The following is a 27,622-nucleotide window of genomic DNA, read 5'->3' as shown; positions in this document are numbered from 1 at the left end:
AATCATTCTCATTTTTAAAGTCTAGTGAATTTCATTTTGCATTTCTATATATACATTTATTATTGTAAGCAATATGTATATTTCCTCTGAACAATATTGGAGTATTGCTGGGAATTTCTTATCTTTAAATCTATTTATAGTCACTTATTTATTAACTCAAGAAGTCATTACTGAATTCCTTTAGTATGCCATGCACTCTGCTTGGTGATGGGATACAGTGATTGGCAAGAACATTCATCTGCCAGCATGGGGCTTACTTGCAATGGGAGAACTTACATAAAGCAAATATTTAAACAAGTGTATACAAGATGATGAAGACTATAAGTGCAATGAGATATGTTAGTGGATATATAAAAGAAGATGCATATTTGTGAGTGGTCAAAGAGGGATGTCTGAAGAGGTACTACATTACCAATTACTAGAATGGAGAGTAAGAGTCACTAATAAATTCACTGGGGAAAGCATTCCAGGATTAGGGAATAACATATATAAAAGCCTTGGGGCGAGAGAGAAAAACAGTGCATTTGTTGAAAATCTATCATTTTAACATGACATTCTGATTGATATGTACATCTTCTAAGATGATAATACACTGAACATATAAATTTTCAACAAATATTGCAATAATTAACTTTTAAAACTGAGAACACATTATGTATCAAGCCCTGTGCTAATTGCTAAGGATACAAGAATTAGACAGTGTAGTTCCTTTCTTAAAAGTAAATACTAAGGGTTCCTGGGTGGTTCAGTTGTTTAAGTAACTGCCTTTGGCTCTGCTCATGATCCTGGAGTCCCGGGATCGAGCCCTACATCAGGCTCTCCACTCGCCAGGGAGTCTGCTTCTCCCTCTGACCTCTCCCTTCTCATGCTCTCTATGTCTCTCTCTCTCTCTTAAATAAATAAAATCCTTTAAAATAAAAGTAAATATTAATGAAAAATTAGAAAAATATGATGATGGTAACTACTGGGGACAGTATAGGTATAACTAAAAGGCTTAAGATTCAAATAGAAAAATGTCTTAGAGGAAGTGCATCTCAGTTGAGATGTAAATATAAATTAAATACTGGACACTAGAGAGCTTGACAAAACTCCTGCATAGACTTAGGTAGGGCCCTGCCTTTGTGAATAATAGTTTTGCAAACCACATTTTAGACTTTTTTTTTTTTTTAATCAATGTATAGGTGACACACAAAGTTACATTAGATTCAGGTCTACAACCTAGTAATTCAGGAAGTCGATACATTATGCTATGCTCATGGCAAGTGTGGCTACCATCCAGTACTGCACTACCGTTGACTGCATTACCTATCCCATACCTTTTATGCCCGTGATTTATTTATTCCACAGTTGGAAACCCATATCTCCCACTCCTCTTCAGGCCTTTGCCCTTCTGCCCTTTCCTCTCCCCTCTTGAACTACCCATTTGTTCTCTGTGTAATCAGTATGTTTCTGCATTTTTGGTTGGCCACTTTTTTGCTTTGTTTTTAGATTCCACATACAAGTGAAATCACATGGTATTTGTCTTTCTCTGACTTATTTCACTCAGCATAATACCCCCTAGATTTATCTTTGTAGTTGCAAGTGGCAAGACCTCATTCTTTTTATGGGTAATATTCTGTGTGTGTGTGTGTGTGTACTATGCGTGTGTATGTACACATGTCTCACATCTTCTTTATCTGTTCATCTATCAATGAATGAACTTGGTTGCTTGCATATGTAGGCTGTTGTAAATAATGCTGTAATAAACGTAGGGGTGCATTTATCTCTTCAAATTAGTGTTTTTATTTTCTTTAAGGATTCAGTAGTATAATTACTAGACCATGGGGTATTTTTATTTTTAGATTTTTAAGGAAACTACGTGATATTTTCCACAGTGGTTGCACCAATTTACATTCCCATTGGCAATGCATGAGAGCTCCTTTTTCTCCACATCCTCACCAAAACTTATTTCTTGTCTTTCTTATTCTAGCCATGCTGCCAGGTGTAAAGTGATAACCCCATTGTGGTTTGGATATACATTTCCTTGACGACTAGTGCTCTTGAGCATTGAGTTGTGAGTCTGCTGGCTATCTGCATATCTTCTTTGGAAAAAAACAATATGTCTAGCCTCTGCCCATTTTTAATGAGATTATTTGTGTTTCCTTGTTATTGAGTTGTGTAAGTTTTTAAATATATTTTGGATGTTAACTCCTTATCAGATATATCACTTATAAACATATTTTCCCATTCAGTAGGTTGCTTTTTGTTTTGCAGATGGTCTAGGAGTTTTATGGTTTTATGTTTCCAGTTTAGGTCTCGAATCGTTTTGAGTTTATTTTTATGTATAGTGTAAGAAAATGGTCCATTTTTAATATTTTGCATGAATCTTTCCAGTTTTCCCCACTCTATTTATTGAAGAGACTGTCCTTTCCCCAATGTATATTCCTGTGTCCTTTGTTTTAGATTAATTGATCATATAGATGTGGGTTTATTTCTGGGCTCTCTATTCTGTTCCATTGATCTGCATGTCTATTTTTGTGCCACTACTATACTATTTTGACTACTACAGTTTTATAATATATTTTAAAATCTGGGATTGTGATACCCCCAGCTTTGTATTTCTTTCTCAAGACTCCATTGGTAATATTCAGGGTTTTTGTTCTTTCATATAAATTTTAGTACTATTCTAGTTTATGATAAATGCTGTTAATATTTTCATAGGGATTGCACTGAATCTCTAGATTGCCTTGGGTAGTTTCCACATTTTGACAATATTCTTCCTATCTGTGAGCACAGAATATATTCCATTCGTACATTTTATCTTCATTGTCTTTCATCAATGTTTTATAGTTTTCAAATTGCAAGTCTTTCACCTCCTTGGTTAAGTATATCTTAGGTATTTTATTATTTTTGGTGTGATTGTAATGAATTTTTAACAACTTCTCTTTCTACTCCTTTGTTATTAGTGTATATAAACACAACAGATTTCTACATATTAATTTTGTATTCTGCCAGTGCACTGAATTCATTTATTACTCCAAATGTTTTTCTGGTGGAATCTAGGAATTTCTATGTGTAATGTAATATGTTCTGCATAGAGTACCATTTTAACTTCTTCCTTACCAGTTTAAGTGTTTTCTTTTTCTTTTTCTTTTATTTCCTTCCTTCCCTCCTTCCCTCCCTCCCTTTCCTTTTATTTTTTTCTTCTCTTCTCTTCTCTTCTCTTCTCTTCTCTTCTCTTCTCTTCTCTTCTCTTCTCTTCTCTTTTCTCTTCTCTTCTCTTCTCTTCTTCTTTTCTTTTCTCTTTTTTGCCTGACTGCTGCTATTAGGACTTCCAGTACTATGCAGAATAAATATGGCAACTGTGGACATCCTTGTCTTGTCTCTGATCTTACAAAAAAGCTATTAAGTTTGTCACCATTGAGTATGATACTAGGTGTGGATTTGTCACATATGGCCTTTATTACACTGAGGTCTGTTCTCTCTAAACCCAACTTGTGAATTTTTATCATGAACAGATGTTGCATTTTGTCAAATGCTTTTTTCTTCATCTATTAAGATGATCATATGATTTACATTATTTTGTTAGTGTGGTATATCTCATTGGCTGGTTTGTGAATATTGTATCATCCTTGTATCCCCAGAATAAACCCCATTTGATTGTGGTGAATGATTCTTTTAGTGTATTATTGTATGTGGCTTGCTAATATTTTGTTGAGGATTTACATCTAGGCTCATCAGGAGTATTAGTATATAGTTTCTTTTTTGTGTAGTGTCTTTTTCTGGTTTTGTTATCAGAGTAGTGCTGGTCTCAGAATGCATTTGACAGTTTTCCTTCCTCTTCTTTTTTTTTTTTTTGAAACAGTTTGAGAATACATATTAACATTTATTTAAATGTTTGGTAGAATTCACCTATGAATCCATCTGCCCTGGACTTTTGTTAGGAGATTTTGATAGCCAGTTCAATTTCAATACAAAATTGGTCTATCCAGATTTTCTCTCTCTCTCTCTTTTTTTTTTTTTAAGATTTATTTATTTATTTGACAGAAATCACAAGGAGGCAGAAAGGCAGGCAAAGAGAGAGGAGGAAGCATGCTCTCCGCTGAGCAGAGAACCTGATGCGGGGCTTGATCCCAGGACCAGGTTTCGACCAGGCTTGATCCCAGGATCATGACCCCAGCCGAAGGCAGAGGCTTTAACCCACTGAGCCACCCAGGCGCCCCTTTTCTCTCTCTTCTTAATTTAGTTTGAGAAGACTCAATGTTTCTAGGAATTTATGCATTTCTTCTCTGTTTTCTAATTTGCTAGCATATAATTTTTGTAGTAATCTTTTATAATTTTTTACTTCTGCAGTGCAGGGTGTTCTTTCTACTCTTGCATTTATTTGAGTGCTCTCTTTTTCTTGATAGGGGTGACCCAAGGCTTATCAGTTCTGTGTATCTTTTCAAAAAACCAGCTGTTTTCATTAATCTTTGCTATTTTTTAATTTTTATGTCATTTATTTTTGTTTTTTATTGTTTCCTTCCTTCTCCCATCCTTGGGTTTTGTTTGATCCTTTTTTCAGTTCCTTTAAAAGGGTGTACTGTTATTATCTGAAAATTTTTTTTTTGATGTAGGCCCATATGACTTTGAATTTGTCTCTTAATGCTGCTTTTGCTGCATCTTAAAGACTTTGGACCATTGTGTTTTCATTTTTGTCTGCATGCATAGTTTGATAACCTCTTCAATTTCTTTAGTGACTCATTAGTTTTTTTAAGTAACATGCTTTTAGCCTCCATGTGTTTCTTTTATTCTAGTTTTGGGGGGGTTTTGTTTGTTTTTCTTATGACTTATTTCTAGTTTCCCACTGTATTGGTTAGAAAATTTTCATGATATGATTTCAGTCTTCTTAAATTTATTGAGATTTGTTTCATGGCCTAACATGATCTATCTTGGAGAATGTAGTTGGGACTTTGTATCCATCTGACTCTTTTTATTCATCATATTCCTATGTTTATTTTTGGCCTTTTTCACTTAAAAAAAAAGTCCCCTTCCAAGGTTGATTTAGTGGTGATGAAACTTAACTTTCATTTGTCTGGTTAACTATTGATTTCTTTTTAAAGTGTGAATGATAACCTTGCTGGTTAGAGTATTCTTGGATGTAAGGTGTTTTGTTTTGGTTTTCTTTCAGCATTTTGATACCATTCTCTTCTGGCTTGCAAAGCTTCTGCTGAAAAATCAGCTAATAGACTTATAGGTTTTTCTTTGTACATAACTTCTTGCTTATCTCTTGCTGCTTTTAAGATTGTACATTTTATTTAAAAAAAAAAGGTTGTACATTTAACCTTTGAAATTTAAATTATTACGTGGTGTTGTAGACCTCTTTGGGTTCACTTTATTTGGAACTCTCTTCCTGAGCCTGAGTGTGTATTTTCTTTTTTAGGTTAGGTAAGTGAGTTTTTTACCCCTTTCTCTTTTCTACTTCTGGGACCCTATAATATGATGTTTTTTCCCTTGATGCTGTCCAAGAGATACCTTAATCTATCCTCCATTCTTTTAAATTCCATTTTCTTTTTGCTCTTTAACTTGGGTACTTTCCATTACCTTGTTTTCCAGATCAATGACCCATTCTTTGTAGCCTTTAATCTACTGTTGATTGTTTCTAGTGTATATTTCATTTCAGTTATTATATTCTTTTCTCTAATTGGTTCTTTTTAATATTTTCTATCTTTTTGTTGAGGTTCTCACCAAGATCTTACACTCTTCTCTCCAGTCTGGTGAGCATCTATATGATCATTATTTTAACCTCTTAGGTAGATTGGTTATTTCTTTTTCATTTTGTCCTTTTTCTGAAGTTTTGTCTTGTTCTTTCATTTGGAATGTATTTCTCTGTCTTGCCATTTTGCTTGACTCTCTGTATTTGTGTCTATAAATTAGGCAGAATAGCTACTTCTAAACCTGAAGGAATGGTATTCTGTATGGCCATCCTCTGTGTAGACTGTGTGTCTGGTCACTTTGTCTTGTGTGGATTGGGGTTCCTGGGGTACTCTGTGCTAGGGCTTTCCTGGTAGGATGCCCAGAGCTAAAATGTGTGAAGGCTTTGGCTGTATTGGGGCTCTCTGTGCAGAGGATACATGTGCAGGATAGATGGCACTGAAGTGGATGCAAACTGGGGTCTCTTGGGGCTCTCCTTACAGAGAATCCCTTTATGGGATCTCTGGAACCAAAATTCTACATGAGAAGGTAGGGTCATTTGAATTTCCATAGAGCAGGCATCCCAACAGTTGGAGCTGAAGTAGGACATGGGTTGGGGGAGCTGTGTCGTGGCGGGACAGCTAAAGCTGAAGTGCATGCAAGCAAGGTTTTCCTGGGTTGCTCAGCATAGGGGGTCTCCTGGTAGGGCAACTGGAGTCAAGGCAAGCTCAGCCAGGCTTTCCAGAGATGTTCTGCCTAGGGAACACCTTTGACAGGGTGGCCAGAACCTAGGTGAAAATGGGCTAAGTTTTGTCAAGGTGCTCCGAGCAGTAGGCAGCTAGCTGGCAGGCTGGAGCAAAAGTGATGTGGCCCTGTAGAATTCTGGGGGTGCTTTGCATCTGTGTCACTTTGGCACAACAGCTGGAGCTATAGTGAGCAGTGACTAGGGTGTCTCAGTGCACTCTGCACAGGGGCTAGAGGCCTAGGGCTCATAGAGACAGGAGGGAAGCTAGGGAAACTCTACCCTATTCCCTTTCATACTATCAAGGTGGAAGGGGGACATAAACCAAGGCACTTGTAAGCCCCGCCAACCCAGAGAGAATTCCAGTAGCTCCTTTGCTGTTTGGCAGGGTGCAAGGGCTAGTTCTTCTGTATTCCTGTGGCTCTTCTGAACCAGTGATTTTCTTTTTTCTGTGCCCCTGGTCAGATAAATATGCTCAAAGTACTATCTCTCCCAGATAGTTTACAGTATCAGAGGTGGGTGTTTCTTTTGTTACCAGGTCTTGGTTTCTCTTACCATTCTTTATGTGGTCTGTCTTTTGTTGTGCTGAAGCTGTTCAGTTAGCCTTTAATTCTTCATCAGGATGAATTGCTCTATAAACAGGTATAGTTTTGGTGTGTCCTTGGAGGAGATGAGTTCAGGGTCTTCCTATATTGCCCTCTTGAGCTAGAACCTTAGGTAGACTTTTGATTTGATTTCTCCAGTAAATATTTCATAGATGATTAATTTCATAATGTTGATATTTGATAGCTTCAAGCATTTTTCTGACTTTGTCTTTAAATATAGAGACCATAATTTTTCTACTTAATATATATGTGTGTGTACACACACACACACACACACACACACACACACACGATACACAAACAGATACAGTTATGTAGTTAGGGACATATTTTCAAAAACACATTTTAACCCACATTATCTAAAATATTTGGAACTTCATTTTAAAAATGTTGAGTGACTGCTGGTTAATACAGAGCCAAGACTAGAACACTTGGTCTTGTGTTATAAACACCTTGCCACGAAAGGAGAAAGAGCAGCCCCCTTGAAAGAATTGTTATTGATTGAGTCTTTTCTTTGAATTTCTTAGAAACTGAAGTTGTTAACAGAGATGTTATGAAGGATTTGCTGGAATCAACTTTGGTGAGATTTTCTTGGGAGAAATTTTGCAGCATATTTAATCAGGCGACCAAGAAACAACAGCTGCTTGTGTATGAAGCATCAGTAAAGCTGCTAAGATTTATATAATCTTTAGTGTTCAACAGATTGCTAGCATTTATAGGACAGTCAATGTATGCCTATGCTCATATGCAGTCATATAATGCTACCTTTCCCACTGCCTCTAAATAGAGGGGCTTCCTAAGAAAGAAATGCTTTGGAGAGAGATGAAATGAGGGCTAGAGGACAGAAGAATTGGTGATCCAATCCCAGGAAAGTGGTGATAATAAACCACTGAACAAAAGGCAATGATGGCAGAACCTACTTGTAATGGAAAGAAAAATGTTATTCAATTTAGCCTATATACCCGTAGACATCTATCACTACAGGAGCAGAATAATTCCTCTGATATTTCTCTTTATGGTACAATCACTATAAAAATATTTATGTGCTGGGACGCCTGGGTGGCTCAGTTGGTTGGACGACTGCCTTCGGCTCAGGTCATGATCCCGGAGTCCTGGAATCGGGTCCCGCATCGGGCTCCCAGCTCCATGCGGAGTCTGCTTCTCTCTCTGACCTTCTCCTTGCTCATGCTCTCTCTCACTGTCTCTCTCTTAAATAAATAAATAAAATCTTTAAAAAATATATTTATGTGCTGGTCTAAGTACGGGAAGATTTCTAACTCTAGTAGATTACCAGCCACTTTATTAAAAAATATGATGATTACCAATTCTATTGGCTTTAATTTTTCCTAAATAGGACTAGGGAATTCTCACAAAGGAACTTTGAGATGTGTATTTGAAGACATACAGAATTGGAAGGGATTTTAGAGATTATTCATAATCTACCCCATACTTTAAACAGGAAATCCTTGTAGCCAGCAGAGCTGAAGATATTGACTTAGTCCAGTACCTTCTCAGCCATATATTACTGTCTTAAATCAAAGGTCCTCAGTCTAGTACTGAGAGTCTCAAGAAAATAGCTCCTCTTGCACTCCAATCTTATATTCTGTGGTTTCCCAGCATATATATTTCCTCCTCAAAGAGGGTATTCTTATGGTCACCCCTAAGGCCTGGTTTTATACAACTTTCTTTTTGTTGATAATGCCCTGCATTCTTCACCATTCATTTCAAGATCCAAGTCAAAACCCAGCTACCTTACCATTGAGACCCTGGGTTAAAAATGGTATCTAATTAATTCTGAGTTTATAGACAACGGGAATTCTGTGTCATCATAGAATAGCAGTTTTTACATTGTTTATTAGAAAGAGCTTGATCTTTATAGTTAGACAAGTATAGAGTTCAATATCTGATCCTACCCTTTGACCAATGTATGTTCTATATATTAGGTGTAAGTGTATGTATTTATGTATGTTAGGACATATTCTGCTTTTCTGTAGAAGTAAATAAATCCTGAAGTTTCAGTTATTTAGTGCAAGAAAGATTTATTTCTTGCTCATAATTAGTCCAATGTGGATTTGGCAAATCTTCCAAACACTAGGGGATGGCGGTTGTTCTCATCCTGTGGCTCTGCTATCTTCATATATAGCTTCCAAATTTATTCAAAAAGAAAAAGGTATGGAGGTATCATACAGGCTTATAAAGGCCTATCCAAAAAGTGACTCTTTTCACTTCAACTCACATTTCACTGGCAAGCACTAGTCCTATGGCTTTGCCTGACTTCAAGTCACCTGGGAATTATCATTTCCCATGTGCCTGAAAGGACAAGAAAACTGGATAGGGTTGGGAACTAATGATATTTATTACAATAGTCATTTAAATTAACTGAGGTGTCTGAATTTTGTCAGAATAAAATGAGACAATAAAGTACCCAGTAGCCAGCACATAGAGGCTCAATAAATGATAATCTCTTCTAAAAGAGCTTCTTAAGGCCAAGTAAAATCTCACTCATTTACCTCTTTGGTGCTGAGCACATACATGGCTAAGTATTACTAAGTTTGGAAATTAATGATGGATAGGTTTTGGTCCAAGATAACGATGTAGGAAGACCATTAACTCACCTTCACATTGACACACCAAATCTACACCTACTTATACAGCAATTCCCCCTAAAGTCCACACAGAAAATGACAGTAAGAAAGAGATGGAGACAGAGTAATAAAGGGAACCCACACCTCTAACATTGCGAACCTCCGTAGAGAGGCATAATACTTTGGGACTATGAGGAAATTATTCTGTCCTGGAGCACAGAAAAAAGTCATGGTTCAAAAGGGCAACTAAAATAATGGGATCAGCCCTAGCACCTAGCACCCTGCCAAATGGAAAGAGAGTTACTGGAATTCTCTTTGGGTCAGAAGATCTGGTGAGGACCACAGCTGTGTCCCTTCCACCTTGATAATGAAGATGGGAACATCCAGGCACCTTAGCTGGCTGGTCACTTCAGTGAGTCACAGTACTCTACCCCACACCATGTCATCCTACAGTGCCAGTCATCCCACCAAGGTGGCCCCTTCTTAGCATATACTTGGACACCTGCGATCAGTGCCCACTATAGCTTCAGCTATCTTGCCAAAGTGACACAGGCACAAAGTATGTGCCTCTTCAGCTCCAGATGACTTGCCAGGACACCCTCAGTGCAGAGAGCCTTTAGGCCACCGAGCCTGCCTTGCTTTCACTCCAGCCACCCTGCCAGAGTGTTCTGTTTGTGTAGCAACCTGCAAATCACCATCCCATGCCCATCTTAGTTTCAGTTGCCACCAGGGTGCCCATGACATGGAACACCCCAGAATCTGCCAAGAAACATCTGGTTTGATTCCACCTGCCATACCAAGGTGCCCCCTGAATACAATACCCCAGCATATTCCAGTTTGTACTCACTTAAACTTCAGTTTTCCTTCTAGATTGCTCTTTGTGCAGAGATCCCATGGACTATCCTGGCCCATGTCCAATTCAGCAGTCCAGCCAGGGCATACTCTGTGCAAAGAGCCCAGAACCAACACAACCAGTTCAGCTCAGGTCATGCCACCAAGGCAATTCCAGAATGGAGTGCCCTGGGACCCTCCACCCCCAGTCACATCTCCAGCTAGCCAAAGTCATTAGACACACACAGTCTACATAAAGGATAGACAAAACTAAGGCCATCTATTCAGGCTTAGGAGATCTAGCTGTTCCACCTAATTCATAGGAAAAAAGAGAATCAAGCAAAATGAGGAGACAGAGGCATATTCCAAATAAAAGAACAAAACATAACCTCAGGAAAAGAACTAAATGAAAAAGAGGTAACAAGTCTGCCCGATAAAGAGTTCAAAGTAACTCCACCAAAGGGAGGCAGCAGTACATTAGAGGATGCAGAAGAATGTATCAATAACCTGGAAAACAGGGAAATGGAATGGACACAAGCTTAACCTTAAAAAGAAAAACAAATGATTAAAAAAATGAGGATACATTAAGTGATCTCTTTGCCAATATCAAATGAAAAAACCAGGGGTTCCAGAAAGAAAAGAAAGAAAGGGGCAGATAACTTACCTAACCAGGGGAAGGAAATAGACCTCCAGGTTCAGGAAGCACAGAAAGTCCCTTGTAAGATGAATCCAAGGCGGTGCACACCATGACACATAATAATTAAAATATCAAAGGTAGAGTTTTAAAAGCAACAAGGGAGAAACAACTAGTATCCTACAACTGAAACTCCATAAGGCCATCAATTTGTAGGTCAGAAGAGAGGGACAGAATATTTTCAAAGTACTAACTAGAAAACAGACAAACTATATCCATCCCTATCCAGAAAGGTTACCACTCAGAATTAGAGAACCAATAAAGAGTTTCTCAAACAAAGTTAAATGAGCCCATCACCACTAAACTGACCTTACAAGAAATGTCAAAGAAACTTCTTTATAAGTGGAAAGGCCATAATTAGCAGAGAATTATGATAGAAAAAAAATGTCATGAGGTCAAGCAAATATACAGTAAAGGTAGTAGAACAGTCATTTATAAAGCTAGTATGAAGTTCAAAAACAAGAGTATAGATAAAGTTCCTTTAGAATGTGTTTAAACTTAAGTCACCATCAAATTAATACAGACTGCTTATATATATAGGATGTTATAGTAACCACAAACCTAAAACCTATAATAGCCACACAAAAAATTAAGAGAAAGAAAGCCAAACAGAACACTGGAGTCATTAATCACAAGGAGAGACAGCAAGAGAAGAAAGGAACAGTGAACTATAAAAACAACCCCAAAACAATGAACAAATGGCCATAAGTACATACCTACCAATAATTACTCTAAATGTAAATGATCTAAATTTTTTAAAGATTTATTTATTTAGTTGACAGAGATCACAAGAGGCAGAGAGAGAGAGAGAGAGAGAGAGAGAGCGGGAAGCAGGCTCTCTGCTCAGCAGGGCTCAATCTTGGGCTCAATCCCAGGACACTGAGATCATGACCTGAGCTGAATGCAAAGGCTTAACCCACTGAGCCACCCAGGCGCCCCAGCAAATGACCTAAATTAAACACTCTTGTCCAATCCGGTGATACAGGAAGACCCTGAACTCAATTCCTGAATGGACATACCAAATCTTCACCTATTTACAGAGCAGTTCCTCCTGGAAAAGAACTGAGGGCTCATTGAACATCTCCGCACAAAAAAAGTATAGAAACCACATAGAGAATGGCAAGAGACAGAGACATGGTAATAAAGGGTACCCTTATCCCTGATGCTTTGAACTGCCCTGGATAGGGATAGTACTAACGGACCATGAGTAGGTTTGTCTTCCCACAAAAACAAGGTTTAAAAGGGCAATTAGAGTATAAAGTAAGTAGCTCTGCAACCTTGCCAAATGTGGGAGAGCTGCTAGAACTCTCTCTGGTTGAGATGGGCTGGCAAGCATCACTACTAATGTTTACCCTCCACCTCAATAGTGGAGATGGAGCAGGGACTGGATGCTATGGCTGGCCTGCTGCCTCAGCTAGCCCCAGGCCCCTAGCCCACACTAGCCTCAGAAACACTAGGACACAGAAAAGTTGTAGTTTGAAAAAGCAACTTGGATATAAAAGTTATAGCCCTTGAACTCTACCAAATAGTGGCAGAGCTGCTCAAGTTTTCTCTGGATTGGAAGTGCCAGTGAGCACCACAGTATACATTTCCTCCTCCACCATGATAGCACAGACTGGACCAGGACTGCTTGCTGCCTCAGTGAGCCCCAGGCCCCTAGTCCATGTCAGCCACTGGGACTGGCATAGACTAGAGGCTAAGGCAGCTCTCGCATGGCAAAGATCAAGACATACCTGGTCAGTGCTTACTACAGCTCCAGCCATCCTGCCAAGACCCCCAAATATTCTAGGCATGCACCACTTTTGCTGCATATAGCCTGCTAAAACACTCTCATGTCAGAGTGCTCAGGGACCCCCAGCTCATGCTTGCTTTGGCTCCAGCCACACTGCCAGGGTACCTCCTGCATGGAACACCCCAGAAACTTATGGCCTTTGCCCACCTTGGCTCCAGCTATTTAGCCAGGACACCACTGTGTGGAACACCAAAGGACCTCCTGGCCTACACTAAGTTTCAGCTGCCCCACCTGTGTGTCCCTACATGAAGAGCACCAGGACACCATTGCCTGTCCTGGTAGTGACGCTAGCTGCCCCACAGGATACCATAGCTTGTACCAATTTCAGTTTCAGCTGTCTTTCAGAAATACCCTCTGTGTGGAGAGCTCCAAGAACCCCAGGCTTACACAAACTTCAGCTTAAGTATCTTTCTAGGATATCCTCTGTGTGGAGATCCCCAGCATTGCCCTGGCCTATGCCCACTTCAGCTGCAGCTGTCATGCCATAATGCCCCTTGCACAGAGCATGCAGGGACACCCAAGCTTGTACTTACTTCAGCATCAACTCTCCTTCCCTGATGCGCTCTGCACAGAGAGCTCCAGTACTTCACAGTGCAAGGTGCATGCTTACTACAGCACTGGCCATCTCTCCATTCTGGGAACAGAATGCCTGAGAACATCCAGCCCACAAAAGCCAGCCAATATCACTCAAGACCATTCCTTTAAGTTTAGGAGAAGTAACTGTTCCACCTAATTCATAGGAAACAAACAAACAAACAAACAAACAAAAAAAACAAAAACAAAAACAGAGTCAGGTAAATAAGGAGACAGAGGAATATTCTCCAAATGAAAGAACAAAACAAAACCTAAAAAACAAAACAAAACAAAACAAAACAAAAAAAAAAACCCTAAAAAATATACCTGAGAAAGAGTTTAAAGTGATGCTCACAAGAATGTTCACTGGATTGTAGATAGGAATGTAAGAACTCCGTGAGAACTTCAAGAAAGAGATAGAAAATACAAAAAGAGAACTAACATAGAAGAATACAATAAATAAAATGGAAAATACACTTGAGGGAATCAACAGATTAGAGGATGCTGAAAACAGATTGGCAATCTGGAACATTTGAGTAATAAGTAGAGCATTAAAAAAATGAAATAGAGACTAAAAAACAACAGAAAAGATCAATGAAACCAAGATCTGGTTCTTTGAAAATATGTATATAAAAAAACCTTTAATCAGTCTTATCATGAAAAACAAAAGGACTCAAATAAATAAGGGAAACAAGAGAAGTAACAGCTAACATCACAGAAACAATGATGAAAAAATTACTATGAAAAATTATATGTCAACAAGTTGGACAACCTACAAGAAATAGATAATTCCTAGAAACATACAAATGTCCAATGCTGAATTAGAAATAAATAGAAGTTCTGAACAGATCAACTAATATAAATTAGTACTTAAAACAAAAGTTCAGGATCAGATGGATTCACAGGTAAATTCTACCAAGCATTTAAAGAGTTAATACCTATTTTCCTCAAACTAACTACTCCCAAAAAAGAAGAGGAAGGAAAACTTCCAAACATATTCTGCAAAGCTACCATTGCCCTAGTGCCAAAACCAGACAATAATACAAACAGATGAAATTAAGCAAAAAATTCTTCCACAAAATATTAGCAAAAAGCATTAAAATATTAGCAAAAGGATCATTCAGCACAATAAAGTGGGATTTACTCTGGGAATGCAAGAATAGCTCAATATTCACAAATCAGCAATGTGATATATCATATAAACAAAACAAAGGTTATAAATCATATGATCACCTCATAATTGCAGAAAAAGCATTTGACAAACTTCAGCATCTGCTCATTATAAAAATTCTCAACAAAGTGGGCTTGAAGGGAAAAGATCTCAACTTAATAAAGGCCATATATGAAAAACCCACAGCTAACATCATACTTAGTGTTGAAAAACTGAGAGCTTTTCCACTAAAATCGGTATCAGACAAGGATGCCAACTCTCACCACTTTTATTCAACCTGGCTTTGGAAGTCTAAACGCTGGCAATCAGACAAGATAAAGAAAGCTATCCAAATTGGTAAGGAAGAAGTTAAACTGTCACTATTTGTAGAAGACATGATACTATACATGGAAAACCCTAAATGAGACACCAAAAATTATCAGAAATAATAAGCAAATTCAGTAAAGTTGCAGGATACAAAATGACTATACAGAAATCTGTTGATTTCCTATATACAAATAACAAAGTATCAGAAAGAAAAATTAATAAAACAAGTCTATTTACAATTGCACTGGAAAGAATAAAGTACCTCGGAATAAAGTTAACCAAGGAGGTGAATGGCCCGTACTCTGAAAACTATAAAACACTGATGAAAATAATTGAGGACAACACAAAAAAATGGCAAGATATTTCATGCTCATGGACTAGAAGATTATTATTGTTAAAACGTCCACACTACCCAAGGCAATATACAGATTCAATGTGATCCTTATCACAATACCAACAGCATTTTTCAAAGAACTAGAAAAATAAATAAAATTTGTATGAAACTGGAGATATTACAATCTCAAGTTTCCAGACATAATAAAAGATATAATAATCAAAACAGTATGGTACTGAACATAGAAATGGAAATACAGATCAATGAAATAGAATAGACAGTCCTGATACAAACCCATGGTTATATGGTTAATCGGCGACGGGGGGGGGCAGAATATATAATGGAGAAAATACAGTCACTTTCATAAACGGTGTTGAGAAACTGGATAGCTACTTGGAAAAGAATGAAACTGGAACCATTTTCTTTTTTTGTTTTTAAAGATTTTATTTATTTATTTGACAAAGAGAGATCACAAGTAGGCAGAGAGGCAGGCAGAGAGAGAGCTCGATGTGGGGCTTGATCCCAGGACAATGGGCCGAAGGCAAAGGCTTTAACCCACTGAGTCACCCAGGCTTCCTATTTTCTAACAACACACACACACACACACACACACACACACTGAATTAAAGACCTGAAATAAAGCACAGACAGTAATTTGAATATTTTTTGGCTTTAGCCAAATTTTCTAGATATGTCTCCTCAGGCAAAAATACAGTATATCAAAAGGTAAAGCTTTTGCATCAGCAAAGGAAACAAAAAAAACAAAAAGTCAACCAACTGTATGGAAGAAGATATTTGTAAATGACATGTCCAATAAAGGATTAATTTCCAAAATATACAAAGAACTTACACGGGATTCCTGGGTGGCTCAGTTAGTTAAGCTGCTACCTTGGGCTCAGGTCATGATCCCAAGGTCCTGGGATCGAGTCCCACATCAGGCTCCTTGCTCAGTGGGGATCCTGCTTCTCTCTCTGCCTCTGCCTGCCACCTTGCCTGCTTGTGCTCTCTCTCTGACAAATAAATACATAAATAAAATATTTTTTTTTAAAAAAGAACTTACACAACGCCAAACCAAATAATCCAATTAAAAATGGGCAGAGGAATTTACCCCAAAGATACAGATGTCGTGAAAAGAAGGGCCATCTGTACCCCAATGTTTATAGCAGCAATGGCCACAGTCGCCAAACTATGGAAAGAACCAAGATGCCCTTCAATGGACGAATGGATAAGGAAGATGTGGTCCATATACACTATGGAGTATTATGCCTCCATCAGAAAGGATGAATACCCAACTTTTGTAGCAACATGGACGGGACTGGAAGAGATTATGCTGAGTGAAATAAGTCAAGCAGAGAGAGTCAATTATCATATGGTTTCACTTATTTGTAGAGCATAACAAATATCATGGAGGACAAGGGGTGTTAGAGAGGAGAAGGGAGTTGGGGTAAATTGGAAGGGGAGGTGAATCATGAGAGACTATGAACTCTGAAAAACAATCTGAGGGGTTTGAAGTGGTGGAAGGGGTGGGAGGTTGGGGTACCAGGTGGTGGGTATTATAGAGGGCACGGATTGCATGGAGCACTGGGTGTGGTGAAAAAATAATGAATACTGTTTTTCTGAAAATAAATAAATTTAAAAATAAAATAAAAAAATGGGCAGAGGACATAAATATACATTTTCCCAAAGAAGACATAAAAATGGACAGCAGACATATGATAACATGTTCAACATCACTATCATCAGGGAAATACAAATACAAAATAAGAAGATACTAGCTTACTCCTGTCAGAAAGGCTAGAATCAAAAAGACAAAAAAAAAAAAAAAAAAACACGTTGTCAATGTTCTGGAGAACAAAGAACCTTGTACATGGTTGGTGGAAATGTAAATTGGTATAGCCACTATGAAAAATATTATGTTTCCTCAAAAATTAGAAATAGAAATACCATACTATCCAGTGATAGCACTACTGAGTATCTATCCAAAGAAAACAAAATAAACATCTGCAAAGTTATAGGCATTCTTTTATGTTTATTGCAGCATTATTTATAATACCCTAGGGAATGAGAGTAACCCAAGTATGATAAGGAAATTGTGAATTGACACAATTCACACACACAGGGATATTATTCAGCCATATAAAAAAAATGAAATCTCGTTATTTGCAACAACATGGATGGAGCTAGAGAGTATAAGGCTAAGTGAAGTAAGTCAGGAAAAACAAATACTGTATCATTTCACTCATATGTGGAATTTAAGGAACAAAACAAATGAAAAAAATGAAAAAAAAAAAAAAGGAGACAAACCAAAGCAGAGACTCTTATTTATAGAGAACAAATAGGTGGTTACCAGAGGGGAGGTCAGGAATAGGTGAAATAGGTAAAGGGATTAAGAGTACACTTATCTTAATGAGTCATATACAGAATTATTAATGAGTGATATATAGAATTGTTGAATAACTATATTATACACCTGAAAATAATGCAACACTGTATATGAACTATACTGGAAAAAATAAAGTAAAAAAGATAAGATATTAGGGGCACCTGCGTGTCTCACTCATTTGATCGCCTGCCTTTGGCTCAGGTCATGATCCCAGTGTCCTGGGATTCAGCCCAATATTGGGCTCCCTGCTTAGTGGGGAAATCGCTCTCTTTCTCTGCCTCTTCCCTCTGGCTTGTGCTCTCTCTCACTCATTCTCTTTCTCAAATTAAAAAGCTAACAAACAAACAAACAAAACCCCAAAACCTTTTTTTTTTTTTCAAAGATAAGATTTTGCCATTTGTAACATGAATGGAACTAGAGGGTATTATGCTAGCTGAGATTAGTTAAAGACAAATATATTATTTCACTGATTTGTGGAATATTAAAAACAAACAAACAAACAAACAAACAAAAAACCAATGAACAATAAGCCAAAACCAAAAACAGACCTATGATAAAGAGTACAAACTGACTGTTGTCAGAGCAGTGGTAGGAGGGAAGGCGAAATGGGTGAAGAGGACTGGGAAGGGCAGGATTCCAGTTATGGAATGAGTCATGGATGTAAAAGTAAAGCATAGGAATATAGTCAATGGTATCATAATATTCTTGTATGATGACTAGGTATCTACTCTTGTGGTAGATTCTATATCTAGCATGATATAGAATCATTATGTTGTAAACCGGAAACTACTGTGACCTTGAGTGTCAACTCTACTTCAGTAAAAAAATGAGCAAGTTTATTTAAACAAATCTAAGCTTTCAGGAAATCTTTCCCTCATGCCAATCATTTACTTAGTCCTCTCCCCTCTTCAAATTTCTGTTGCTTCTTCCCAAGACATGACATGCCTGATTTTAAGATACTTTTATTCCTTTCTTCATGTCCTACTTTCTTTCTTCCACTGTAAAGTTTCTTCTTAAGATGGTGCATATAATTATATATTTTTCATTTGTATTTATTCTTATTTGCCAACCTGGAAACCACATTGTATATGGATTATTATTTATGTAAGACTCTGACAACATGTACCCTATGTTTATAATTTCCTCAAGAGTCTATCTGCCCTAACTCAGGAATAAGAGTTCAGTGAAATGAGCTTATCCTCTTAAAGAGGACATGAATATTTCATAAAATATGTAATCCAAATGTTAGGATTCTTAAATGTACCATATTGATAAACAGGAGGAAATCTACTGTAAATACAGTGAGGTTATACCCATATAACCTAATATTATTTATACCTTGTGCTCTGTATATTTTGTCATATATACATATATTAAATTGCATTAATTATAAATCCAATTAATTAAACTAAATTTAAACTAGAATTATTGAACAATAAATTTGGTTCCATCTACATGTTACATCTAATTTGGTTCCATCTACATGGTTCCATCTAACATGTAGATGGAACATGTAGATGGAACATTATTCTGTAATTTCTTTTCTCTCAGTTTTAAAGCATAATAATAAAGGCATAGAAGGAAATTTAAAAATAAAATTGATTCACCATTAATCCATCCACTCGGATGCAATTGTTTCAAATTATTATTAATAATTTTTCCCACTTCCTGCTCTCTATTCCAAAGAAGAGGCAACTTCACATTCTGATCAGAAAGGGGCAGTGATTAGTTCATGGAGAACTTGTTGTCAAAGAAAATTAGAAAAACATTGTGCATGTAAATTATTTCTTTCTGTCTTTCCCTTTTCCATCTTTGGATCCCACATCATCCTTCTACTGATCAGCCCCTCCACAGGAAAGGGCTTGAAAATGTCCAGGCTTTTTATGATCTCCAAAGAGGGCATGAGCTCTTCCTTGCTAAATGGAATTTGTCACCTTTACTTCATCTTTCTTTCCTCTTGAATCTTTTACTTCTTTACTGCTAATATCACCTCTCTTCCTCCCTTTTCTCAACTTGAATTTAGATTTTTTTAATTAAAAAGAAAAGTTTTCTCAGCATCTGTGCTTCAGACAAAATGAAGAACAGTAGAGAGAAGGACAGCACCAAAGAGTGTTATGAATAGACTTCAGGATTTTGCTGCTACTGTTTGGATTGAACACAGCAGTCCATTTAGAGGTAGTCATTCTAGCCAGGAAGGGGTATATTTCTCCATTTGGGCCAAAAGATAAGGACATTTTCATAGCAAAGAGAAATTGCTTTGAGACTTTCCAGGAAATACACTATAAAAAAAAAGAGACATTAACACAGAAAATGTAGTGAGAGAAACTTTCAGTATTTCTGCTGAATAAAGAGCTCTTGGGCTCAAATCATATTAGTGATCACATTGGTGCCTTCAGTTATGAATGACTGAGAGGTGACTAATGGGTCATGGCCAGAGTTTGAGACCTCATACCTATATCAACAGACCCATTGTAGCTTATTTCAACATTTTCCTCTATGTGAAGGCTGTTTGCTCCAGATTCTTAAAAGAGAAGCATGAAGGCACTTACAAAAAAATATTTCTAAATATATCCCTGAAAATATTACTGAGGGCCAATGAAGCTTCTGCTCAGAATTTTCTGACTCTGGCCTTCAGAAATGCTCAAATTGATGAGATGTCTCCCCAGAGAGATCAGAGAGAAAACAGTAAGCTTTCCCAATAAGAAGGTTGCCTACTCATTTCAATAAAACAAATACTTCAGATTACATGGTTCTCCTGATTATATCCCTCCAAAGGCTCAGTTACACTAAAATGTGCAGTCTCTTTATAAGATTCTAAAGGTTCCATATTATGCTATACCTGCTTACCTCAGTAAGCTCGTTTTCCTCCACTTTCTCCATTTTTTATCTGCTCTGGTCAAGGTGAATTCCCAAGATAATATTCCAACTCATTATTGTTTTTTCAGGATTTTCTGTTTTCACATTTAAAGATGAGGTCTCCAGGGATCCTTGTAGACCTTGAAAAACTGGAATAATTGGTCACTCAGCTTCTAAGAGTTCTTGGAATATACCTAGTTCCCTCTCTAGGTCTTTGCACTTGTGAGTCTCTTTGCTTGGAATGATGTTTCCTCCTATCATCACACAGCATGTGTTCTCATTTTTTTTTTTTTTTAACTTTGCTGAGACTTCTTACCCTTCTATCTTAGAATAGCCTTTATCTCTATCACTTCTATCCCTTAAGTCCATACCTCTTTTTCTACTTTTAACACCTACTGCTATCTCTGAAATTATACTCTGTTCATGTCTGTTTACTGTTGGTTTCCTCTATGAGAAAAATGAATCCAGTGAGTGTAGGGACTTCGTATATTTTGTTCACTTCTGTTTCCTAGCATCTAGAAGAGTGCTTTGAACTTAGTAGGTACTCAACAAATATTAGTTGAATGAATAAGTAAATAAAAATTGAGAAGAAAGTTTATTTGTAAATGGGTAACAAAAATTAGCTTCGTGTACTCAATTTACTTTGTAAATACTTTGTTATCAATTTGGATAAATGACATAATTTGCAACAAATAGGAAACCAGAAATAATCAGAACATTGTTTCCCAAAGAGACAACTGGTAGAAATTCTTTATAATTTTAGAGTGTAAGGAATTCACAAATTCCTTATGTGCATAAATTTTCCCCCAAAACTATTTGTCATGCTGGTAGAATGAATGACCTTTATTGTATTATATTTCTGAGATTACAAATGGCAAGAGTGAAGGCATATAAGGCATCAACACTGTAACCAAAGTCAGTCTTCCATTCTGAGTCATATTTTGACCAGAAACTAGGGGTGGGGGGGGGGAGAAAAGAAAAAAAAGAAAAAAGAAAAAAAAAGCCCCATGCTGATTGTATGCAATGGAGTGAAAGGACCTGGAAGAGATTAGTGAAAGAAAATTATATACAGATACTTTTGTTCTAAGTGCCTTGGCAAATTTCCTTTAATTGCAAAGCTGGGATCCTGATAAATTGATTTTAAAAATGTGGTAATGGTAGCAATTAATCTCTTCCTCCCCAGTGGTCCCACAGCACTTGGTATCTGCCTTTATTGGAGCACTTAACAATCTATCTTGAATAAGAGATACTTATGAAAGGCTTTTCTTCATCCAGTAGACTTGCAGCCCAGAGCCAGTGGGCTCTGATTCACTCTGTGTGTGTGTATATGTGTGCTTGTGTATGTGTGTGTGTGTGTGTGTGTGTGTGTGTGTGTGTATTGCTATAACATTTATAATTGGGATGCAGTAAGTAGTCAATAAATGGTTGGGTTGATAAGAATAATTGGAATCAAGGAGAGAGAATGGAATCTGTATAAAAAAGATGAGAGAGTGCTTGTTATATACCCCTCTCCTTTCTTTTTCAAGAGAGAGTTGCAGAGGTATTGAGTCATTAAATAAGTGGCTTCAAAGGTTTTCACCTCTTACTTTGGAGTGTATGATATATTTCCATTTCATCATATCTTTGTTTCTTCCTCCATTTTGGCAATCTATTAAGCTTTTATTTTTTTTAAAAAATGTCTTAGATGGGTAAAAAACGTGCTCTCTTTCAGTTTGAGTTTCCCTGGCTTTTAGTAAGATTAAGTTTTTCCATATTTCTCTTTTTCCATAAACTATATTTTCATATATTTTTGCCCTCTGGGAGGCTTGTCTTTTTTCCCTACTGATTTAAAAGAGCTCTTTATGCAACCTGGATATTTATCCAGAATGTTAATGACGTCTATGCTAACTCATTTAAACAAAACATTTCTGTTCATTTTTATGAGGGTGAAAGGGGTAACGTTTTTCTTCAACTTTTTCTGTTTTACATCTTTCTTAAGGAAGCCCTTCTTTACTATGAAATTATAAGATATTTTCCTATGTTTCTCACAATATGTAGTTTAGTTATAGCACTTTGATCCATCACAAACTGAGCTTGCATGTCTGAGGTACAGTCTGACTTTATTATTTTCCTAATGAAAAGCAAATTATCTGCATATGATTCAATAGTCCATCCTTTTGCTAAGAAATTTGAAATGTCATGGATCTGGTCTATTCCCATACTAATAAGATCTCTATGTCTCTCTTTCTCCCTCCTTCCTTCTCTCCCTCCCTGCCCTCTTCCCTCCTTCCTTTGTTTCTACTTTTGGTAGAAATAAATTGAATATACTTAAATATTTTTCTTCCATTTGAATTTGTGAAACAGTTATTGCAGTTATAAAATCACTTTTTCTGTTTTGATTAAAATGCATTAAAATCAATTATTATGGAAAATTGTTTTGTCTATAATACATCTTCTTGTTTATGAACTTGGTATGTTATTTAATTTATTTGATATCCCATTTGATAGTTTCCTTAATGTAAGCCTTGAACTTCTTAGATTTTATTTATTTATTTATTTAGAGAGAATAAGTGGGGGGGGAGGGGCGGGGCAGGAGGAGAGATAAATTCTCAAGCAGACTCCCTGCTGAGCAGGAAGGTCAATGCAGGGCTTGAACTCACAATCCTGAGATCATGACCTGAGGTGAAATCAAGAATCCTATGCTAGACTGAGATACCCATGTGCACTTTGAGTTTCTTCTATTAGGTGTGTTCTCAGGCATTTTACACTTTTAAAAAAAATATATTGCAAACAGGATCTCTTTCTGTTTTTAAATTTAGTTACTTCTGGCATACAGAAAAATTATTCATCTTTTAAAAATATAATTGAGCATGAATGTGTCCTTTTTACTGAATTTTCTCATGTGTTCTTATACATCTCTTAGATGACTTTCTTTTTTTATAGGTAGGTGATTATATATGCACATAGTTACAGTTTTGGCTCTTGATTTCTGTTACTTATAACTTTTTTCCTTATTCTCTTTCTTTGACTTGGTCAGCTAGTATCATACTGAATAGTAATGGTACTAGCAGGCAAATTTGACCTGTTCCTACGAAAGCATTATCTGTTTAACAAATATTTATTAAACTCCTACTGTATGCCAGAAACAAGCTCTTGTTATTATATAAAATAAGAAAAATTCCCTGCATTATAATGGAACTTATATTTTCATAGGAATGATACAGAATACATAATGCCCACAAAAATATATAAATTAAATAAAATGTTAGAAGGTGAAATTAATATGGTTAAAGAAGACCCAGTGAGGATTATGGGGTGGTACAGTTCAAACCTCAGAGAAAATGATATTTGAGTAGACCCCAAAGGTAGTAAGAGAGTTAGCCATGTGGATGGCTATCTGGAAAAAGAACATTCTAGGCAGAGGGAATGCCAGTGTAAAATCCCTGGTATGAGAGGCTGCCTGGTGAAATTGAAGAGCAGTGAGCAGGCCAGTGTGGCTGTAGCAGAGTGAGAAACGAGGAGAAAAGGAGATGACGTTAGGCAGGTCACGGGGGGAAGATAACAGAAGGCTGTGGAAAAAAGGACACTAACTATAACTTTGTGAGGAATGAAAAGCCACTGTAGGGTTTGGAGAGACAGATGACATTTTCTGACTTATATTTTGAAAGCATCACTCTGGTTGCTATTTGAAGGTTTAGTGATAGGGATCAAAGATTTTGTAAAATCAGAGAGACCACATAGCAGATAATTTAATAATGCAGGCAAGATATGATGTCATCCATATGAAAAATGGCCAAAGTATGGATATATTTGAGGTAGAGTACACAAGATATCCTGCTGGCTCAGCAGTGAAATGTAAGAGAGAAGCCTCAAGGCTGCCGTCCTGGTGGTCCTTTTTTTTTTTTTTTCTCTCTCTCACAACTGAAACTTGGGGTTCAATCAACTGAGATTACGCAAATGTGGAAGTGGGATAGAAGTATATTTTTTGTTATGGCAAATTCATGATGACTGTGATCAGCCAGATGAAGTGGTTGGATATAGGTGGGTCTAGGGATACAAAACTGGGAATCATCAGCACATATCCTGATCAGAACCTAAAGTACAAATGAACTCTTCGAGGAAGTGCAGGTGGGAAAGAGTAGTGACCCGAGGAATTAGTTATGAGGTACTCTAATGAGCAAAAGGGACCAAAAGGAAGGGGCCAGTGAGGTAGGAAAACACCAGCAGAGTGTGGTGGAAGCAAGTGAATAAAGTGTGTCAATGCATGGGAAGAACAACTTTGTCAAATACTTTTTTTTTTTAAGATTATTTATTTGTTTATTTATTTATTTGACAGACAGAGATCACAAGCAGGCAGAGAGTCAGGCAGAGAGAGAGGAAGGGAAGCAGGCCCCCTGCTGAGCAGAAAGCCCCATGTGGGGCTCGATCCCAGGACCCTGGGATCATGACCTGAGGCAAAGGCAGAGGCTTTAAGCCACCCAGACGTCCCTGTCAAATACTTTTTATTTGAAATGTAATGGAAATTTAAAATTCCTATTTCAAAAGAAACTTTATCAATTTTTGTTTTCACAGAAACTTCTCATGGCACAGAAATGCCAGCAGCCAGATGAAGACACCTGTCCCTATCTGCATGTGGAGCCATAAGCAGTCATTTTCTAACTTGGCAGCACTCCTTCAAGTGACATTTCCAACACCACCTAGTGGACCAGGAAATTCAGTCAAGCCGGCAGCACCAGAGGTGGGCCTGATAAAATCCCTCTTGGCAAATTCTTATTCAAGAAATAAGAAAAAATGGAAGACCCTGGGCATAAATCCCGAGATGCTATAGAGAATTTTTTGGAGGTAACTGCTGATTTGTAAATATGCAAAGTTTTCAAACCTTGATTTTTTTGGATAGGAAAGAAAATAATAATAATAAAAGGAAAGTCTTACTCTTTTTCTATTATAACTGCCCATATAGAATAAAGAGAATTGAGGAAATTAAGTTTAATGACATAAACCTCTCTCCTCTAGAAATCTATTTTCCCTCATTATGTGGGTATTTCAAATAATTGGCTCCCCAAAATGACTTCTAGTCTGTCTCCTTTTCATTGCTGGGTAGTTTTCCTGTTTCTCACTTCTTTACCTCTTTCCAACAAATAAATTATTGAATAAATAGAATATTCCAGGTGCTTAGGATGCATCAGTAAAATTTATAGACATTGTCCCTGCTCTTGTGGAACTTAGTCTGGTGGGAAGATCAGTCATCAAATTAAAATTTATACAAAGTATTATATATTTGCAGTAATAACATGTGTGATAAAATAAGGTACTATATCATATTAATTTTTAATAGGTCTGTAAGTTCAGGGATGGCTTTCCCAAAGGAAATAATATTCATAATAATTTCCTAAAGGAAATAAATAATAAGATTTATCCTTATCAAAAGGATAAATAGTAAACAAAATAATCCCAAATATAGGAGCCTCCTAGAAAATGAAAATAGCCTATGTGAAGACATGGAAAATAAGCAAAACAATTTCAAATATAGTCTAGACTTAGACCCATAGTCAACATGTCAAAGTGCATGTGTACTCTTTCTGCAGTCTCCTTTCCAGAAGAAAAGAGCATACTGTGAAACACCAGAAAAAATGTCATCAATGTAAAAAAGCAACCTGAATGTATTTGAAACCTAAAGCTTAGATGATCTGTATAGCTAAAAAAGCAAATAACAGCAAATATATCCAAAGGGGAGTTAATATGGCTACATTTACATACCATTTTGATTTATATTAAACATTTCTTTTGAGAGAGAGAGAAGGGGGGAGGGAGAGAAGTGTGTGGGAATGGGCAGAGGGAGAAGGAGAGAGAAAATCTTAAACAGGCTCCACACCCAGGGCAGAGCCTGATGCAGGGCTTGATTTCACAACTGTGAAATTATGACCTGAGCCAAATCAAGAGTCAGGTGCTTAATGGACTGAGCTATCCAGGTACCTCTCGATTTATATTATATAAAACATTTTTCTGTCCAAATGTAATTACTTGCATCCCCAGTATAGAAATACATTTGTTAGGGTATAATTCTGTCATGAGAGAGACTTAAAAAATAGAAGCTTAAACAGGGTGGAAGTTTGTTTTTCTCCCCACTAACAGTCTAAGAATACCAGAATTAGGATGGTAGCTCTATAGTATGAGGGTACAGACTCCTTCTGTCATTTCGTTCCATATTCCCTAGAATGTTGCCATCACTCATCAGCATGTTTCAAGATGACTCATAAAGGAGAAAAATAAAGATACAACATTTCCCTTTAAGAGGCAAAATCCAGAATTTTCTGATGTTATTTCCGGTATTAAATCATGACCTAGATGGACTTGGTCACAAGGGTCTACCTAGCTTGGTAAATATAGTAATCATTCTGGGCTGTCTTATGCCCAAGTGAAAAAAAAAAAAAAAAAGAAAAAGTAGTATCAGATAATTGGGGGAAACTAGCATTAATCACCACTATGGGAAAGATGAAAAGCATTATGATAACCTAAAAGATAGAAGAATGAGTGAGACTAGTTTCCTGGTCTGAAGGATGCCAGGATCCAATGGATAAGAGAGGACATAGAAATGTTGTGGAAGAGAGGTAGTGTTTTAACGGTGAGGAAAGGCCATACATTGATTCTCTTAGTGTGTGTGTGTGCGGTGGGGGGGGGGGGGAGGGTATCATTATAGAAAAGATAACAGCTAAGTTGGATTCTAAAGTATATGTCAGATTCCAACAGGAAGAGAAGGGTAACAACCTTTCAGGAAGAGGAAAACATGTTGCAGCAACTTCCTGATAGATCGTAATATGCTTACTGCTGTATTCATATTTTATCTGTAATCAGAGGATTAAGGGATAATCTTGAGTCTTAGTCAAAATAATCAGCTTTATCCATCTTACTATAAAAGTGAATTCTGAAAGTTTTTGAATCAACTAGAGCATTCCTGAGTGGCAAGATAGCAATTGATAGACATAACAAAAAGATGAAGCCAAGACTTTTCTTGGAACCATTACCATTAATCCACAAAGTATGTAACCATAAACATGACTTTTACTTTTACATTCTAAAGACATTCCCAAAGTAAGGTAAACAGTGAAGTAGGATCTGTCA

The 27,622-nt window shown here is 37.0% G+C and overlaps 2 long non-coding RNA genes across 3 annotated transcripts in view; one reads left to right on the top strand and one right to left on the bottom strand.

Moving 5' to 3' along the window:
* Nucleotides 1–16,289, bottom strand: part of LOC309840804 — a 29,134-nt gene extending 12,845 nt beyond the window's left edge. Inside the window, exons 1-2 of the long non-coding RNA XR_014298805.1 lie at nt 16,136–16,289; nt 13,435–13,630 (exon numbers count right to left, since the gene is read on the bottom strand). This is a non-coding gene — a long non-coding RNA (uncharacterized lncRNA). The remainder of the gene's footprint in view (nt 1–13,434; nt 13,631–16,135) is intronic.
* The window catches only part of LOC309840803, a 531,584-nt gene that overhangs the window by 492,965 nt on the left and 10,997 nt on the right, over nt 1–27,622 (top strand). For both annotated transcript variants that reach the window (XR_014298802.1, XR_014298803.1), the window contains exon 3: nt 25,076–25,241. This is a non-coding gene — a long non-coding RNA (uncharacterized lncRNA). The remainder of the gene's footprint in view (nt 1–25,075; nt 25,242–27,622) is intronic.

The sequence above is a fragment of the Mustela nivalis genome, assembly GCF_964662115.1.
Source record: "Mustela nivalis genome assembly, chromosome: 9".
Lineage (NCBI taxonomy): Eukaryota > Metazoa > Chordata > Mammalia > Carnivora > Mustelidae > Mustela > Mustela nivalis.
Note: the sequence above shows the minus strand (reverse complement) of the source record. Positions and strands in the feature narration are given on the sequence as shown.